At 42.4% G+C, this 18490-nt stretch overlaps 1 protein-coding gene across 6 annotated transcripts in view; it reads left to right on the plus strand.

Moving 5' to 3' along the window:
• The first annotated feature begins 15017 nt into the window (after positions 1 to 15017).
• il1rapl2 (interleukin 1 receptor accessory protein-like 2) overlaps positions 15018 to 18490 on the plus strand; it is a 380785-nt gene continuing 377312 nt past the window's right edge. For all 6 annotated transcript variants that reach the window (XM_027282199.1, XM_027282201.1, XM_027282205.1 and 3 more), the window contains exon 1: positions 15018 to 15118. The gene's annotated coding sequence lies outside the window, so the exon portion shown is untranslated. The remainder of the gene's footprint in view (positions 15119 to 18490) is intronic.

Consider the following 18490-nt stretch of genomic DNA (forward strand, 5'->3'; position numbering starts at 1 on the left):
ATTAAATTCAAGCTCGTCAACAAGCTTCTCTTTAGTGTACAATCTTTTAAGATTGTCATAAAATGAAATTGTAGAATTTAGGATATTTGCATTAGGAGACACAGCTCAGTGCATGCACGCCTACCAGGCGACACAAAGAGTTACAATTCCATCAGAAGCTTTAAAGCCAAATAGAAAAATCTGCTAAAAGCTACAGTGTAACCACTTACTCTGCATCTCATTTGGTTTGATTTGTGTACAAATATTCATGCTTTTAATTTGTCTAACTTAACACTTATAGCTGGCACGATGTGTGTGCCTGCGTGTCTGTTTGTGTGATGTTCTAGTACGTAACTTATCTAATGTGTTTTGTTTAGTGATGTTCTGTCACTGTGCTCATGTTTTAACTGTGACCCACTAATGGACTGCGGATGAAAAACAGTTTTAGTACCATACAACAAAAATTGGCGACATATTTAATAGTGTACACGGTCCCGTACAAATAAAGTAAGTCAGTAAATATATTCGGTAAGTGTTTGATAAAATGTGCTACTGCTGTAACTTAATATCTAATTGCTTTTTCTCTTTAACCCTTTTAGTCAAAAGCCAAAAACAGAGTTGTCCCATTTGTGTGTCTTGAAAAACAAAAATAAGTAGAGGACTATAAGATGTCCACTGACGTTGGCACATTTCTGGTGAAGGTACGTAAACCTGCTGGGGTTTTTTTCCGGTTCCAGCTGGTAACCAACTTTTCCGTTTATGAAGCAATTTATTTTGGGTCGAAATCCTCAGAATGGTTCGTCAATAGGTGCATGAGCCGGAACAGAACCCGTCGATGTTGGTGGAAAAAGGCTCTCTGAGTCTCTTCTTGCTAATCTGTCTTTGTCTGAGGGTAGCAAAATTTGCCAGACAGCACCTCTAATGCTCACTGAAATAATCCATAAAAAAAGTTTGTTTAAAAAAAAAAAGAAAAAAAAGAAGCATTGCTCCCAGGCAAGAAATAGTCCCACACAAAACAGTTTTTGTTGCCCCCTTTCTGGCATCATTTTTCACATGAATTAAATAAATTAGATCTAGCTCTTTCCTCTCATTTCCATTTTTTATGCAAAGCTACCAACTGTTGGATGCAGCTGCATATTGATCAGAAAGGGAACGTATTAGGTCCCCATAACACGACACAAACAGGGGTTACAAACAGACTGATAGGGTTAAATTTAGTTTAGAGACACAAGTAATCCTGTTTTTTTTCCTCAAAGGAATCGAATCGCTTTCTTCTTAACAGATACAAATGACCCTGTCTTCCGTTTGGCACCACGCAGTGTTGTTCACATTTGCTTCTTGTAAATGATGTGTTTCCTCAGCCGTGTGGATTTTCCTCTGAAAAACTAGTTGACACTTTGCCTTCTGGCTTTCATCCACACTTCTGAGCTCTCCCTTGAACATTTTAACCAACATCTGCTGATGAGATGTGGATTCCTTCCCCCAGACCTGTATAATTAGAGCCATGAGGATGAGAAAACATACTGGAGCACATCACTGCTGGAGGACATGAAAGTTTCCACGCTGCCCTTCTTATGTGTACGCTCTTCAGTGCTCACAGCCAAAGCAACAAAATGAATAAATTACAACTGCTGACCAGGACTAACTATGAGTTCACTTCAGCAGTTTATTTCCAGGAAAATTGGTTCTCCCACAACGCCGGTGGCACAGTGGAGCTGCAGGAGGATATGCTGATTCAGGCCGACTGCGATACACAAATCAGCAGCAAAACAATAGGGAAGAGATATGTGTTTTAATATCAAAAAAGAGTTAAAAAAAAAACAAGTGGTTCATTCCCGCCTGTTGAATCACAACTCGGCTCTCTCATGCCGTTGCTTTTTGCTCAGTCTGGGAGTTTGCTTCAATCATGTCGTTGGCTGTGTACATCCCCCCTCAGGCAAAAGCAAATGGCATGCCATGCCTACTATCAGGACAGATAAAAAAAAAAACATCCGACTCTGCAGTCTTCATTCAGGGCGACTGACGGAATGAATTCCTCTCCTAACACATGACAGAATACAAAATACAATTGGGTCTCGTTTACTCCAAGGCTCATTCCCCTCATTCTCCAGGACCCTTCATGGCTGTTATTCCAGGCCCAGATGGTCCCAACATCTTAAAGCTGAAGGCAGACAGTCGTGTCTAAACTTGAGTTTCGGAAATAGACCCAAGACACAGTCAGAGAATGTTTTTATTCTATAGTAATCATCTAATCCATCGTAGAATGAAAGCCTCTCCGGTACTTGCCAACAATTGCCAGCAAGCCCAACTGCTGAGCACTCAGAACTCATGCCTGATTTCTATGTGAAGCCACGGGTCTGCTCGTCTTGGAGACCAATTGTCAAGCCAATTGTGTCATTCCAGTTCCAGACGAAAACGTTCAAAAACAACCCGAAATGGGACGAGAGCATATTCCACCTAGACTGTTTTACCTCAGAGTGAAAGGTCTCTCTTCCTCTGCTCCCCCTTTGTCTCAAACGTTGTAGTGCCACATACAGGGCCACAGTTATTAAGCGTGCTCTCGGCCGAACGAAGTCAGGATGTTTTCAAAATTCCTCTGACTGTTAATGAGTCCTAAAGACTTTGGTAATGCCCTGAGTGTTATCTAGGAGCACCAGCAGGCCAGAGTTTTCACGTATTCAGAGAAATATCTCAGAAATTACTGAAGCAATTGGCACAAGGTTTTCTACAGACATGTATTACTGATGGCATTGGCTGCCACTAGCATTACTGTATACTCTACCTTTTGTACACTAAAGACAATATTTAGCTCACACAGTCACAGTCTCTGTATAACTTTTCTTACTGCTGTTATTCCTCTGTATTTCAAATGTCATGATTCTCCTGAAGAGCGTAACTTTGCATGCTGTCCTGATGCCATCAGTTTCCCAGCTTGCTGTCCTCAAATAGCACGCGGCACCTACAATCTCATCTAGTGGATGTCGTAAGAGCAATGTGTTTCATCTGCCGATCACTACCGAGGATATTCCTACAGTCTTTTTGGTGACATGTTGTGCTTGATCGGCTAGAAAATACTCTGGAGTATATAAAGACTGAACTCAGGGTCATTTCTTTTTTGGAGATTGTTGATGATGACATAATTGTTATATGGATTCATTCTTCAGGATAAGAGTTTGGCTGATGATGCGTCTTTTCTCAATTTCAGCCGTCACTAATGCTAATAATAAGCAGCTTCTATTCCAGTTTGGACAGACTGTCTCCTCTTGCAGGGACAAGGTCCAACATATTTTCCGCACTGGTGATCGGCTCATTGTCTGTCTGAAGCTGCGTGACACCAGGGTGAGGAGAAGGGCAAGAAGGATTGCCAGTGACCCTATACATCTAGTTAACCATCTGTTCCTAAGCTTTCCATTTTGTGACGGTCAACGATACCCCGTCCACACCAGAAGCCTCTTCACACAAGCTATCATTCAACATAACAAGCTTTAACAAGGCATACATCCATTTCCTCACCGTGCATTGTCTGCCTCAGCGTCTGTTAATATTTAATACATTTGAATTTGCATGGTTTCACAGTACGGACTGCCTGTTCAACCCTGGGTAACCTCACACTTTGCAAACTTTGGCACATTTTAGCCTCGGCAATATACAGCCCAGACTCCGATGTGCATATTTTATTTCAGGCATCTCATTCTTTCTCAGTGCGACTTATTTTATGGTATGCTGGACCCATGCACTAATGAATACTCATTATACTTCCACCTAGAGCTAGAGCTGCGTTGTTTGCAAGACTGCTCGAATATACATTTTTAATAAGAGCGGAATGTAAAGTCACATACTGTAAAATGTGTGTCATCTCCTGTTTTTCTTTTTGAATGTCTCACCTTTTTGTCAGGTCCCGTTGGCCTCAGATCATCTGTGTGTCGCGTGTCTTTGCACGGAGGTTTAGTGACACAGATTCTCTGTGACTGAGTTGTCCACGTCTGATTGTTCAAATTCTGATTATGTCTGTGTTGCATCGTACGACAACAAAACCACTAGTGATTAGGGATAATTGTAGAGAGGCTGCATCCGTCCTTTCAGCCTCAGAACAACATGTGTTTATGCCAAAGTGATAAAGACTTCTTGATGCCATAGTAATTATAACGCCTGTCCACTGGGAGAAAAGAATGGGGGGGGTAGGAAGTCTGTGGATGGGTGGGACAACAGAAGACTCTGACATGGGGGACCGCTGTTCATTTGTAGTTTTTTAAAGGTTTAGACTCTGACCATGATCATTCCCTGACCTTAACCAAACAGTTATGATTGTTACCACGGTGACAAAGGTTTTCTACACTAACCAAGTTGACCTGAAGGTCATTCTGCAGGACTCTGATGAACAGTGTAACCAAAACTATCACGTTGTTACGCTGACTCACTGAATTGAGAGTATGACTGAGTGTGATGTGTTTAACTTCTGTGACCCTGTACGTGACATAAATTCACTGAACGTGACCAATCTATCTATCTATCTATCTATCTATCTATCTATCTATCTATCTATCTATCTATCTATCTATCTATCTATCTATCTATACGTTTTAGGCACTGCCATATTCATTTACCATTTACATTATTATTATTATTATTATTATTGTTATTTTATTATCATCACCATCAATGTTGCCTTTTTATTAGCTTCCATCCTTCCTTCCTTTCATCCACCCCCAGATGATTTCTCTCCACTGCCAAAAGGGGGCAACAAAGCGGCACTTTAAAACATCTTGAAACCCCCAAAACCTCTCTCTCTCTCTCTCTCTCTCTCTCTCTCTCTCTCTCATCTCTTGTTTTTCTTATTTAACCTCTCTTCTTTTTCTCTCTTTCTCACTCTTTGATTTTTATTGACAGGAGCCACTAAAAACCCTTAAACCACATTATGTATCTCTAACACACACACACACACACACACACACACACACACACACACACGTCAAAATAAAACTTGAAACTACAACAGAAGAAGAACAAGAATCCAAACACCTCACACTCACTCCCTGTGTGTGCTTGCGCGCGTGCATGCCTCGTGGTGCTGAAGGAACAGCGCCCTGCACGTGAGGAACGAGAGCAGCCGGCTGTCTGTCCCATTCATCTCTCCTGGTGTCATTTAGTCATTTAGTCATTTCTTCTTTATCGTGGAAACTATCTGGGATCTGAAAAAAGCGCGCGGGTTTGAATATAAAGACGCACGAGGAAGGATATTTCTTTAATTTCTTTCTTTTTCTTTTTTTGCCCCCAGCACACTCTCTCTCTCTCTCTCTCTCTCTCTCTCTCTCTCTCTCTCCTCTGGACTCTCTTAAGGCACTTTGGATAAAAGCCTCTGCGAGAAATGGCAGATTTTCTGTCTCGTGTCTGTCCTTCCCAGGACAGGTGGTGAAGTATCAGAAGGAACCGGAAAGTATTTTATTTCCTGAAGCGCATCTGATCTTTTTTTCTCTCTCTCTCTCTCCTGTTTTATCGACCAGCGCGCCCAAAGTGTGCTCCCCCTCTCTTTTCTGTTTTAATCACAGGAGCGGACTCTCTCCTCCACACATCACCATCTTCTTCTCCTCCTCTTCATCGTTCTGTCTGTTCTGTAGCTAAAAGCGAGGAGATCCAGCTCCTCTTACCTCTCCTCCTCCTCCTCCTCCTCCTCCTCCTCCTCCTCCCAGCTCACCCCCTCTCCCTCTCGGTTTAGAGGAAGGAGAACCCCAGAGAAGCAGCTCAAGGCTTCGCGCTTCTCCTTCTCCGGTTGCTCCAGCGCTGCAGGAAGGATTTCTAAAAGTCATCTCAAGTGGACTTTTTTTTTTTTGTTGCTGTGATTTTGCCAGAGAAGTACAGCTCGGGATCTAATGTAGGAAGGAGAAGGAGGGTAACACACGCCGACCTGAAGAGAGACAGAGGGAAGTAAAGAAGGAGAACACGGAGGAGACGCGCGGTCTCTTATTTCCAAAAAAAATGTCTTTTAAGGTGGATTAGGAGAAAAGGAAGCAGAGGAGACACATTGCTTTGCATTTTATATGATCAACTTCTGCCTGGATACGGACTGATCACTGTTATCGATCAGCTGATTGACTGGTCGATTGATTTGTCGGACATTATCAGCTGGCAAACTTGGACTTGCGGGGGGATTTAAGTCGAAACATTGAAGCCTGCACTGCAGCTACTCTCCTCTGGCAGAAGCTGGTGTTTCTCCAACAGCACCTCTGGATTGATTCATTGATTTATCCATGTATTGACGACGCCAGCCTGCAAAGTGGAACTCTACTGATCGATTATCTCATCATTACGGTGGACTTGTCTGCCCATTCTCCTCAGTTTAAACGTTTCAAACAAAGACGCACCCTGCAGTAAAACTTGTAATAAAGCGTATATATACTAGCAAATACTGAAGTCCCTTTAGGAATATTACAGAAAGTAGAATAAAGTCCTACCAGGGTGACTATATCATAAAATCCTCGCTGTAAAATTATTCCAAGAATTGAATAGGGATTATTATAGCGCAAGTGCTTGCGGGATTCCAGTTTGGAGATTGGAAGTTATTTTTGGCTGCGCAAAGTAGAGCGACTCTTCCACACCACTGCCCGGACAGACAGAGACAGACTGAACACACAGGTCTACATACTTGTCTCTGTCTTACATCCCGTCCTGAAAGAAAGGAGTGGGAGAGACATAGCGCGGAGGGGAGAAAAGGAGAGAGAGAGAGAGAGAGAGAGGGAGAGAGAGGGAGAGGATGCGTAACTGCGGTTAATTGGAGCAGACTTTTCCGTCCAACATCTTGGAGAAGGCGGGAGAGAAGGGGAACGGGATTTTATTCTTCATGCAGCAAGCGATACTTTCCTGTTTCAGGCTTTAAATCTCTCTCTCTTTTTTTTTTGGGCAGAGAGGAGGAGAAGAAACGACCTCCTTTATCATTTCATTTATCTGACTTTCGTCCCGTCAGTTTGTGGAGCTGAGAAATTGGCTTGAGAAGAAACAGAGAGGGAGACAGAGAGAGAGACAGTGAGAGAGAGACACAGAGAGGGAGGTGGGATTATTTCACCAAATTTGAACATTTTCGTCTGGTCAAGGTTGTGTCACCAGCGCCGCTCGGATTCAGGATTAGTTGCTCCAAAACAAAACAAAAAAAAAGGTAACGCTCCGATTTACGCGTGTTTGCGCGCATGTGTAATGAGTTTACTTGTGTGTGTGTGTGTGTGTGTGTGTGTGTGTGTGTGTGGGAGAGACAGATGAAGAAAGACAGAGTTAATCGCTCGACTGTGTGTGTGCGCGCCTGTTCCGTGGGTGTATGTGAGAGGTGAGAGACCGAGTGCAAGAGAGAGCGTTTTTACGCATGAGTGAGAAAGAGAGAGAGCGAGAGAGAGAGAGAGAGAGGGTGTGTGTGTGTGTGTGTGTGTGTGTGTGTGTGTGTGTGTGTGTGTGTGTGCTTCAATGGCATATGTGTGTCCAAGAATTGTGGAGAAACCGAGATAAACAGAGCTGAACTTGAGTCTTTCGACACTTTGATTCCACTATTACGGTCCTTGAACTCACCGTGAGGTCATTAGGCTGCTCATTACTAATTGATCAAATTACGTGTGTGTGTGTGTGTGTGTGTGTGTAAGTAACGTGAGTGCGCTAGAAGCTGGGCATCATGGGTGAAAGACAGTCCCTCCAGGGAAGAGCAGGAGCGTTCAGCTGGAGATGTAGTGCAGCAAAAACACACAAACTCAGCTTCAAAGCAGAAAACATGATTTTTTCCTCCTTAGATTTAAATGAGTTTGTATTTGTCTCCTTTAGACGTGGACTTCTTGTACCCTCACGTGTCTTTGTGATAATTTCATTTCTCTCTGTGGTTGTTTTGTGTCTGTATCCTTTCATAACCCTCTTTGTGATCATTTTGCATCCCTTCTGAAGTCTTTTACGTTTCTTTGTGGTTGTTTCATGTCTTTGCAGTTGTTAGATTGACTTGTAGATTAGATGAGATTGACACAAGGGGGCCCTGCACCCCATCAGGGCCATTTAGTAACCCATCCCATGTGTCCAAAAAGACACACACTCTACTTGAATAGAAAAAAAAAAGCAGTGGATATACCCTGCCAGAATTCCTTTCAGCTGGCTGGGGTGAAGCACCTTTGGGTGAAAGGGTGCCGTTTCGGTTCCACTGTATAATTTTCCCATTTGTTCAAGTCTTCCCAAACACAGACGCTGTTTGTCTGAGTGTTTTACAGCTCAGCAGGTGCTTTCTCTCACTTCCTCTCTCTCTCTCTCTCTCTCTCTCTCTCTCTCTCTCTCTCTGTCTCTCCTCTCTTCTTTTTTCTGTGTGAGTGTGCGCAGAAACGCGAGAGCAACGACAGAACGTGTGTGTTTGTAGTGTAATGGTGTGTGAGAGAGGAGAGGAGCTGGGGAGATAGAGTGGATGTGTGTCATCTAATCCTGTGTGTGTGTGCTTGTGTTACAATGTAACAGCATGGCATACACACACACACACACACACACACACACACACACACACACACACACACACACACACCTTCACACACCTTCACACAGAGGGGGGGAATGCGTGGGGTTTAATTATCTCGGCCGTTTAGCAGCAAGGTGCGCATCAATCGTCAGAATGGAGGCAGACTGAGCGCCCATCGGAGGCTGCAGGTGTGTGTGTGTGTGTGTGTGTGTGTGTTGATTTATAGCATGAAGCTGATGTCGTATAGATCTGACCAGTAGGTAGATGGACTGGCAGCAGAATGACTCCGTCACACTGGCCAACACTGGCCATCTATTACCAGGATGGGGAGGCAGGAGGAGGGGGGGGCGGTTTACAGCCGACATGCAGTGATGAGGGAGGACGAGAGGAAATGGAGAATAGAGGTGGAAGAGGTGTTCATTCTTCATTGATCTGCTGATACATGCATGGAAAAATACTCCATTACAAGTACAAGTCCTATCAGATCAATTCAATGAGCAAAAGTACTCAGTCTGCAGGAACATGGCACCTGTGACTGACATACTATCCCTTGTTGAGGTGGAGACAGGACTACAGTTACTGTAGGTAGCATTACTGTTGGGTGTGGTCTGTTGTACCTGTAACCACACACCCCCCACAGTGATGCATCTGCAGCATCGAGGTGGGAAGTAAAACCACTGGAGGTCAGCAAAAACTTTCCACCAGCAGAAGAGACGGTGACAGAAAAAGTAGACGAGGAAAAGAAAAGAGAAGAAGTGAAAGAAGAGATACAAGAGGAGGACTGCACTCACAGCAGGCAGGTAGAAAGAGACAGAGATAGACAGATGACAAATAAAGAAGGAGTGGAGGCAAAGAAGGGAGAGGAGGGAGTCACTGCTGTTCCTATTATAATTGCTCAGTGGTAAAATTAATTCATTTTGTCACCCGGTGCTTCTCTGATATGCTGGATCCCTGCTAAGCCTCTGAAATGAAGTGAACCAAATTGAAAAAGTTGTGGCGGTTTCCTCAAATGTTTTCAACGTCCCTGCCCATGTGATTATCTGCCGATCTGTACAAAAGCTGCGTGAAATCAGCCCAGTGGAACTGTTGTGAGGCCGGGTAATTGATATTCATTGATTTTTGAAAAATGATTACTTGTCTGTGCTGTAGATTTGAGCTACTGATTGGACTAAAGAGGAGGGATGAAGTGATGAAAAACATGAGAATTAAGAGGAGGTCGAGGACGCAGAAATCATCGAATGAGAAGGAAACAAGCAAAAGGAAGAAAGGAGGATGAGGAAAGAGGAGAGAGGAGAGAAGAGGGAGATATAGTGAATTAAGAAGGGAGGGCAGATTTAGAGACACGAGGACAGGAGAGAACAGAGAGGCGAGAGAGATCCATAAATCGTGGAAGGGATGACGAGGCGCTGGAAATATACGAGAGGGGAAGACCGGCTGAGAGGACATCAGGATGAACGGGAGAGAGAGCGATAGATAGAGGGTGGATGCTATTGAAGAGCTATAAGCTGCATCACTGTATATTTGAAATATTGTAGATTCAGCCTGTTTGCACCAATTATTCTTACTGTAGTCTAGTTTATGGCCTCTTACTGGAAATCAGTTAAAAAATGAAAATGAAAACTTCAGGACAAAATACAAATGGTTTCCTGAACAGCAGCAGGGAAGCATTTACCTTCAAGGCAAAGCGCTGTCACTGGTGTGTTGCCTCTCTTGGCTTTGCATGAAGCAGCATATACTGAACCTGCATGCTTGGTAAACATAAGTGTGTGTAGTTTACTGATCGGTCACCCCAAGCTACTCTCTGAAGCCTCCATTGTGCAGCTTTAGATGAAACCTTAAAAAAAGGATTTCATTACAAGGTCCATTTAGTAGCTTTTCTGGAGCTCTGGCCCGTATCACATGATCCTCTTCAGCAGATATAGCGGTATTTACTTTGTTTTTGCACAGCAATGGAAATGGGAATCTACAATTTCATGGCAGCTGAAGAAGAAGCTTGTGATATGAAGACAGTTCAAGAAATCAAACTGTATTGTTATGGCGATTCATTGCTTTACATCTTACTCACAATCAAACTACTAAAGACCTTGTGCCTTGGCTTTCATTTCCAAGAAAGAACTTTTGAGCCACCTGGTTTTGTGTTTAATATTAAGTTTTTCTTTAGAATTGACAGCTGTCATTTACTCCTACGTTTCACGTCCACATTGATTAAACCAAAATCTGTTGGAATTCCTTGTAAGACATAAAACATGTGGTTGCAAATGGAAAGCCAGCTGTCTTTTCCCCACGTCTTTAAAGCCAGTTTCTTAGGAGCTCTGTGGTTCTCTGAGGCTCTGATTATACGTCTTCTGTTTTACATAGAGACCTCTGATCAGTCGTATGCCGCCTGGCATGTGTGATACAATTATGACTTGTGTATTGCAAAAAAAAATTCAAAGAGCAATTTTGATCAAAGTGATGTCATACAATGAAGGAATCCTCACACTTCTGTGAAACTCCTGGATAATTTGATGTCATGCGTGCTGAGATGATCAAAGAGTCTTTATTTTTGTGTCATAATGAAAGAACCTGCTCAATGGCATTTTGGCAAGAAGCAGAAATACATTCGAGCCAGTCGTGTAATTGCATTTTGAATATCTGAAAAACTGAAAGCATAAAGAAGTGGCAAGACCACACGAGTTAATTTCAAAATTGTGTTTACCACATCGTTACATGGTGTTTTACAGCAGGACATATTCTCCTTAAAGTACAAAGTGATGCTGCCTTTCCCTTTTGCTTCAATATTTCTGAGCCGTCTTTGAAAAAGTGGAATTCTAAATGGACAAAACCGATTGGACGTCCACGTCCCCGCGATCAGTCGATCTTCTTTGGTCCTTCGGAAAACGAGGCTAACTGTTACCTCTTTCCTAAAATGCTACAAATTGCTCAATCTGCCCACCAGCACTTGCAATCTTGTTGCAACCCGCAGAGATTTTAATAAATCATGGCTCTTGGCCAAGAAATAGTAGTTTTACAAGATCTTTGTACAGAGCCAGGCGAGCTGTTTCCACTTGTTTCCAGTCTTTATGCTAACAAAGCTGTTTTTTCAATAGTGTGTAATCATCTGAAAAATAAGAATATTTATGTTTTTGTTACCTTAGAATGAGCCTTTTATATCTACAGACACAGAATGGGCAAAGTATTTAGTGATTCTCGATAGACCTTTAAGCGTTTTCTGCATGTTCAACAGCCCTCATGGTTTCTACTTCAGAGAGCGAGGTGAGGAACTAAACCTGGCACACTGGTCCTTTAATACAATGTACAAGAGTAATAAAACCCAGATTTTGCTGTGCTGCTCTTTTGCTTGGTCAATGTTGGTGACAAAGTAGTCTGCATTTAGTGTGCTGTTGTAAAAGTTGGGTGGGAGGATTTGCATTACTAAAAATAAAAAGTAGCCATAGGTACCAAACTGCAAAGCATGCAGGATGGAGGCTACCATTACTACAAATGACGGTAATGCACGTTGTTATGGAACTGTTCCAGCGCCTGTGGGTCAGCTCACATCTCTGTGGAGGTCGGGCATGGGTCAGTTAAAAGCCTTGCAGCTCATTGGGAATCAGTGATTCAGTCTTGCTCATGCACAGTAGGGTGGATGCCTGCTGACACGAGGGTCTGAAGATCATCCAGCTGAAGGTTGGAGTATTCCACGCGATGACCTTTCAAGTGTGTGTTTGCATGTGTGCGCCATGACTTAGATTAACCTCAACACAAACAGACGTCTTGTGAAAAGAAAGAATGAAAGATTTACGAGTGGAGTTTTGCTTCCTCTGTGTTTCCAATGGGACGGCACGCTTCCTTCAGGCTGTGGTAGCAGGAGCTTCTCCAGCAATGAAGTGTAGTGTTTCTTCCCGCTGAAAGCCAGAGACCAGAGTCCCCCACAGCATCACTCATCTCCCCGTGTCTGGATTGCAGCTATTAACTGTCCTTGTGTAAGACATTCTGGTCGCAGGCCTCTTTCTGCCGTGTTGTCACTTGACAAAAGAGGCAATATGCTTTAATGAGACTGGATCCCAGAGTGAGACTACATTTTTCTTCGGCATCCCGGGAAGAAAAAGTTGAAGAAGAAACCTTGGCAATGGGGCAATACCAAAGTATTTTATCTCCTGTCTGCTTTTTTTTTGTTTTGTTTTTTGTTCAGATGTAACGTAAACACTGTCCTGCACTTAAAAACTCCTTTGTCTAAAAAAGCAATAGACTATTACAGTACATGCCCAGTATATGTGCCGTATAAGCTTTACATCTTTTGTGTGACAAAATGTATTGTTAAACCTTAGAAGTACAAAATCCTAGAGAGCAGCAAGCTTAATTTATGTTCTTTGAAATACTCAGTTTTACAACCCAGACAAAAAAATTTGGGGATTCCAAGAAACTCCATGTGTTGAATGAGGAAGTAGCTTGAGGGCATTTATTCTGAAGAGGTGAAGACATGTTACATCACTTCCCTTTCACTATCAATAGTGATATGGTTAAATAGGGCTAGAGCAGAAATAGAAAGTGTGCATGTGTGCATGCATTGATATCACGTCACACATTTCTCTTGTGTGCAAACAGGATGAGGTCTTCTGGGGTTAAACAGAGCTGTTGCATCACACAACACGCTAATTTATCAATTACAATAATTGATGTGACGTTTGCTGACTGTGTGCATGTCTCTGTGTGTGTGTCTGTGTGTGTTTGTTTGTCAGTTAGTGTGGATGGTGTTGGTTTGAGTGCAGGGGTGGGGGCATTCATCAAGAGGAGATTCTGCCCCTTTCCATCAAACACAAACACACATCAGTGGTGATGGGAACAGGGCCAGTTCTGTGCCTGTAAGGAACAGGTCACAGCTCAGCAGAGCCTACAGACGTATACATACAGACATGTACATAAACACACAGGGCGATAATATCAGAAGATATATCAAAGATGTTAGTTACATTTCTCAACAGACAGACTGGTAGAACATTTCTTATGTGTGTGAACGGTTGCCAGGGGATCAATCTTTGGTGATCGCATAACTTCTGAGTTATTTGAGCTTGGTGCGTGGCTCTGGTGTGTGAATAAAGGGATTGCCTTGAAGTCTTATACATTCATGTTCCTTCAGGATGAGCTTTAGCGATCTCTTACCTTTTCATCTTGTACTGCTCGTCATCACCCAGCAACTCTCTTAAAGCACAGCCTTGCAGAGCTGCTAGCACGACTTTAAACCTCTTAAAAGAAACTGACCTGTTATTTTTGTGTTCAGTATTAAACTAGGAAATGTGTTTATCTATCATCATTGTCATTTACATAATGCAGAGTCCTTATTGGGTAATTGTCACATTGAAGACGGATTTATTTGCTTTTTCTTACAAATCTTGGCTTCTTGAACATCACCATGATTTATCCCTGAATAGTTTGAGCTGGCAACATTGACAAAACGCACTGCTGTTGTGTCTTTGTCCAAGTGATCAGTTCAACAAAGCATTCAAATGGTTTGATTTTGGAAGCCAACCATCATATTTTGTCATTTAAGGGAAGATGATTTGTCCGGCCAAGTATATGCTCAGTGCTCAGATGCAGTATACGCTGGTTTATTAAAGGAAAGGAAGAAGTCGAACTATAAACCATGAGCATCTGCTCCACTTTTGTCCCTGCACATCTCTATTTCTTGTCCTTTTCCTTTTCTCTTCTTTGCCCCACACCCCTCCCTCCTCAGCTTCACTGTGACTCTCCAGTTCACCCTTCGGCACATCTACCATTGTGCGTAGCCTATCCTTAGTTGACATAACGTGGTCTGACAGGCCAATCTCTATGGATTCTGATCAAATAGAGCAATAGTGTACACAGCAGCATGAGTGCAGCCCCAGCCTGCTAAAACAGCAAGCCATAATATGGCAAAGATCAGCGTCCTGCAAAACTGATTTAACACGTTCAGCTGCTGATTCTACTTTGTGTGTGTGTGTTTTATTTTTTTAAAGAGGCAGTTTGGCTGATTAACTAATGACGTGTGTGTTACAGGTAAAACAACCAGCACACAGTCACTGTTAAAGGCCTGTACTTGAACTGCACTTCACATCTTTACCAGTTTGATAAATACTATGCACTGTGCTTGACATTAACCTTTTTCTAAATGACGCAACAGACTTTCAGATTCACGGGATTTCCCACCCTTCGAGCAGCTGTTACAATCAACTTGCAGACACTCGAGATCAGCCACGCTATTGTGTTGGGGTAATGCAATTATGAGTAAATGGAGCAGTCAAGGACATCCGGTGACTGAAGATTGTTGAGCGAAGCTTCTATGAAATCAAGTCTTACAAGAAAACAATAGGCAAACATGGAAGTTGTGAAAATCATATTGTCTGTTTAGCCACTTCATAATCAAAACAATTGCTATTCAAACATATTTAAAACATTTATTTCAACTGTTCATTAAAAGATATTGTCAGGGTTGGTTGTTGTTGGTGGTGATGCTCCAGCTTTTTACCAACCAAAACAACTTCAAGCAGAAAGAGACAATGAAGAACTCAGCGCTCTTGAACGCACCAACGCACTGCTGGCAGCTGCACTGCCATGCAACAATTATCCCATTTGAACACAAAACTTTCCCTTCTGTGGATTAACTATCTCAAACCAGGTTTAACTGTGTGTGGATTTCAACACTACAGACTCACCCAGAAGGTAAGAATCAAAAAGTTATGTCACACTGCCGTGTGAAATGTTTGTTGTAAAAACACACCTGGGCAGACTGGTGCACTTCTAAACTGCTTAATGCTTAAACTTCATCCACTGGTTAGTACTCGTTCAAGTAGAGATGCAGAAGTCATCCATGATATCACCTGCTGAGGTGATGGCCTCACGTTTGCCACCCCTGTTTTAGATTCTGAGCTGATTCACATATTTCAGGTGTAAGTTTGTTGTTTTGCAATTCATAAATCTTGGTCTAAGTCAATGCCTCGAGACATGTGAGTCAACAGTCAAGACCAACAAGTCAAGTGGAAGTCCAAAACTTTGTGTTTCAAGTCTTAAACAAGTCATTTTTGTCTATGTCGCTTACCCTGATCCAGATCTTATACTGGTTTGACTGGTATCCTGTCTTATGTTCACACTTGTACATTGAACTGTTGCTAGTTTCTCTACAATTTCTTACAGTAAATCGTCACATCATCCAGCTGTTGAATCATTACATTGGTTTTTATGTAGGACTGAAGGTGATCACCTGGGCTGAACCTGGCTCAGTTTGTCATACAGACCTTACGTGGAGGTTTTACTTTGTGTCAGACTTCTCAGCTGCTTCACCAAGGGGTGCCAAGTTACGGCTTTGATCAAAGACGGCTACAACTAAATTTAAATCAGCAGGGATTATGCACGTCACAGCCAGTTTAAAGGGCTTCAAATCAACAGCGGAGCAATTAAAGCCAACAGGCACAACAAAGTCACAGCCTGTTAAATGCCAAAGTTAGTATGTCTTTACAAACCACAAATCAAACTTTCTAAATATTGCTCTGCACATTTCTAATGTCCTAAATCATGGTTGGTCCAGTTCTATGGATGATCAGTGACTGCTGATTGTGTTTCTCCATGAAGATATTCAGAACTGTACCAGCCCTGTGTGTGTGTCTGTTTGTGTGTGTGCTTGTGTGGAGAGGATTTAAAACGACAGGTTAACCTGTTTGTCCTCTAGAGGCTCTTCTTCTTTTTCAGTCCCCTCAATGCAATAGAAAAGAGAACGATGTGTGTGTGTGTGTCTGTGAAAATAAGAAACAATAGAGGCTTCTTCTATCCCCATGTGCTCTGCTCTCTGGCTCTCTGAATCTCCCCTCGCTCTCTCCTTCTTTTTTCCTTCATTCATCTCCGTCAGCCTCTCTACATAGCAGCCGCGGCTTTATTAATGGAGTGGGAGAGATACAACATAGTTTCTACTTTCACTGGACCAGAGTGCAAACTATCAGAGGGATTTATGAGTTTACATGGCGCGGGAAAAAAAAAAAATAGATTCATTTGATGATACTGAAAATTGCCTCTCTTTTTTTTTTTTTAGCTGTCCTGACTGAATTTAAATAGCCAATTGTGGTCAGACAATTTGGTAAACAAGTTTATCTACGAAGCTACATTGTGTTGACTGCAGCTGGAACATTATAATGCTGAGCTGCACCTCCTCTCTGGGCCAGGGAGTCCAAATTGGCACCGACTCTGGTGACTCCGACGATGCCACAGTCTGAATAAAGCGAGAAGACTTTTTTTGCTCAAATAGTGTCTTTTTTTTGCCAGGAGGTTCTGTCTGTGTTATTAGTTTATGAGTTTCAGAGATAATATGTCAGCGGGTTACAGAACTCAATGTGTCTTTGACCGTGAAACATGTTATTATAGGTTATTTTAAATAATAAAGAGAGTGAGTGAGGCCAGATCATTGCAAAAACTGCAAAATACTGAAGCTAAACTCTGATAGTGTAATCACAGTAAGATGTGTGAAGTGCTGATTTGAAGGGCGGCTGTGGCAAGAGTGCAACACTCACCTGCACAAGTTTTCTGGCTGGTGTCACCCAGAGAGGTGAAACTGTGTGCGATCCTTCCAGTGGCAGCTCGTGTGCTTGATTGCAAGCCTTTGTAACTGCGTCACTGCAGCTCCTGCACAGACCCCTTAACGCTATGCCAGCCATGCTTGTTGTACTATAGAAATGAGTAACACAAAAGCACAGAGGAATGGCTCCTTCCCGTCTGAATTGGTATTCATTTACAGTAAGTTAGAGAAAGTGGCGATATCAGGCTGGAAATGTTTGCTTGTGGAGTGAACTGGGACTGGGATCCTGTCAGATCATCTCCAGTAATGTGCTGGGATCGACTCCATCCCCTTCGCAACCCTATAAAGGACAAGCAGTAATAGATGATGAATGGATGGAGCTTGTATCACGCATATTTTCATACTGCATCAGATAGTTTCTGTCACATTTTGCAATATGTAACTTTTTAGATCAAAGAAGGACATTTTGTGAAAATGATGAACTTTATTCATTACATATAGTGTCAGTTACTCTTTGGGAAAATAATCTTGCTGGTTTTCTCAGTGATCTACAAGAAAAGAAAACATAAATCAGTTTTAAAACTGAAGCTTGAGGTGCTGCTCAAAGTGACTAACTATTTGGGAGTTTTTTTTTTTTTTTTGAGCATTCGTCATCTTTAAAAGTGGACAGACTACACTGACAGTGACTCTCCAAAACACTACAAATGTGTTCTGCCCTGTTCAAACTTGAAGTGCAGTCAGATTGAATGTGAAGAGAATTTTACAGAGAACAATTCGCACTTATCCCAAGACTTCACTTTATTGATGTACAGAGGTCTGCAGGGAAATAACAGAAAGTACTGCTAAAGTTTGAGCTTAGTCAATGTCTAGACTAACTAACACATCTCAGGTGCACTCTGCCCACGCGCTGTAGGTACATTTACAGCTGTCAGTACAGTCATTGCGTTGGTTGTTTGTGACAAATAAACGTGGACTGCAGTACTGGCCAAACTCACAGCAACTCATTAGCATTTGGTTCAATTTAATCACAGCAGGACACAGACTTTTAAAACCTGTTGGAGGTATAAAACAAGACTTACCGTCTGTCAATCTAAGTGGACAAATTAACTAACATGTTTATTTCTGCTGTGAAGTTGGACATTTTAACATGTGGACTTATGGAGACCGACATGTTCTGTAGCCAGCCTCAAGTGGACGTTTGAGGAACTGCAGTTTTTGGCTTCACTTCACAGCCATGGAGGTGGTCTCTTGTGTATCACACTGAATAAACTATGCACTTCCTGCTGCAGTGTGTTAATTTAGAGTCCTCCCAGTGAAAAGAAATTCTCTTTGTTGAATCAGAACCGTGTGAGGAGCGGAGTGTCAACATTTGACTGCTAAAATATAAATCTATAACATGTATACACGTTACATTTTTATATTTTGTCATTTATAAACTTCCTCAGCTGCCATTTTCGCAATGCTTGTGGCCCCTCCCCGTCTGCTACTGACAGTGAGAAGTGTCCAGTGAATGATGAGTGCATGATTCGGCT

This window comes from Larimichthys crocea, chromosome I, assembly GCF_000972845.2.
Source record: "Larimichthys crocea isolate SSNF chromosome I, L_crocea_2.0, whole genome shotgun sequence".
NCBI lineage: Eukaryota > Metazoa > Chordata > Actinopteri > Sciaenidae > Larimichthys > Larimichthys crocea.